Source organism: Echinops telfairi, unplaced genomic scaffold (genome assembly GCF_000313985.2).
Source record: "Echinops telfairi isolate 266 unplaced genomic scaffold, ASM31398v2 ScPeMD7_7475;HRSCAF=8513, whole genome shotgun sequence".
NCBI classification, from domain to species: Eukaryota; Metazoa; Chordata; class Mammalia; order Afrosoricida; family Tenrecidae; genus Echinops; species Echinops telfairi.
In genome coordinates this window covers 10,359,885-10,361,396 of record NW_022111379.1, presented here as the reverse complement: position 1 = coordinate 10,361,396, position 1,512 = coordinate 10,359,885, and the positions used below count along the sequence as shown (strand labels likewise).

The window sequence follows — 1,512 nt, the reverse complement described above, 5'->3', positions numbered from 1 at the left end:
CTTCCTATGCAATGGATTAGGGCTCTTAACCTTGTCCTTATTTTGTATTAATGATATTTAGAGTTCTAGATTTCAGGCTAGAAATCTAAATATCAGTCATTTAAAAAAATAGATCTTTGGTCCATCTTCAGTCTGGTTTTGTATATGGTGTGAGACGTGGGCTCTGTTTCATTCTGTAGAAAACGGGTAGCCAGCGCTATGAAAGAGAGCAAACTTGTCCTCATTTATGTGTTGCGGCCCTTTATCCACGATCAGTTGTCTGTAGGTGCATGGATTTACTTCTTGGTTCTCAATTTTGTCTATGCATCTATCGTTGTGCCAGGATCAGGCTAATCTGACTCTCATAACTGTGTAGTAGGTTCTGAGATTGGGAAGTGAAAGGGCTCCTATGTTCTGTAGGCAGGCTTGCTTTATTTATCCATATAAAGTTGGTGGTGGATTTTCCCATAGCTTTGAAGAATGATGTTGGAATCTGGATGGGGCTTGTGTTTTACCTGTAGATCACTTTGGGTAGTAATAACATTTATTTACAACATTAATCTTTCTATCCACGATAAAGATAGCCAGAGAAGCAGAAGATCTGTACCGTCACTTACAAAACACTGTACGAAATCAAAAGACACCCACAGACGAGGAAGACTATACCACTTAAAGTACCAGAATAAGCATCAGAGAGCCAAGAGCCCTGCACCCCAGTTGTCTGAGGAAGACTAGGGAGCAGCTCACTCCTTGGGATGGATCCAGGGACAGGGCCTTTTAAATGGTGGTGTTGATGGCGTCAACCCCGGGACCAGCTGTGGCACTTGCTTGCTCACTGGTTCCCTTTTGGGATCTTTACCTTTGGCATAGAATAATGCAGCTATATGCAAATATATGCAAATGAAAATGCAAAAAAATGAGTATCCCAGACTCAACCCTGTCCTCCCTGCGGCCCCACCCGGATCCCCAGGCTGTGAGGGCCCTGTATGTTGAAATCAGTGAACACCCCCTTCCCCATCCCGCACCCCCTGACTCTGCTGTGCTTGCCTGAGTGAAAAAGCAAAGGCCTTCAAAGATGCGTGATTCCTGAATGAGGTTGGACATCGGATGTGGTTTTGATGAGGGTCTAAAATTAGCTAGAGACGGATGATGGATTACAGGATACAGCTGGCAAGGAGAGCGCACGAGAGACGTGCCCCCCTCGGCCCCCCCATCCCCTGCAATTAGCCGCTTCCATTCTTTGCCTGTCCCAGGTAACCTCTTGGGGACCGTCCCCCTTCAGGTGGCATGGAGTCACGATGCGGATTGCGAGCCCTGGCACACAGGTGGCGGCGGCCGAGGAGCCCGAGTGGCAGCGTCCGTGGGATCATTTTTTTTTCAAACTGAAATATGCAGTACTGTCTTCCGCCTGCGCGAAGCTTGGGTTCGCCTCTTAGCACACCCACGCTCGGTCCTCCCCTCCTCCCCGCCGCAGCAGGCCGCAGCCCCTGGCCCCGCCCTGGGCCGCACCGACCCCTGTCCGGGCGCCCACCC

The 1,512-nt window shown here is 49.5% G+C and overlaps 1 protein-coding gene across 1 annotated transcript in view; it reads left to right on the top strand.

Annotated features, from left to right (window-relative positions):
* Positions 1-1,512, top strand: part of PTPN9 (protein tyrosine phosphatase non-receptor type 9) — an 82,619-nt gene that overhangs the window by 671 nt on the left and 80,436 nt on the right. The gene's annotated exons all lie outside the window — the stretch shown is intronic.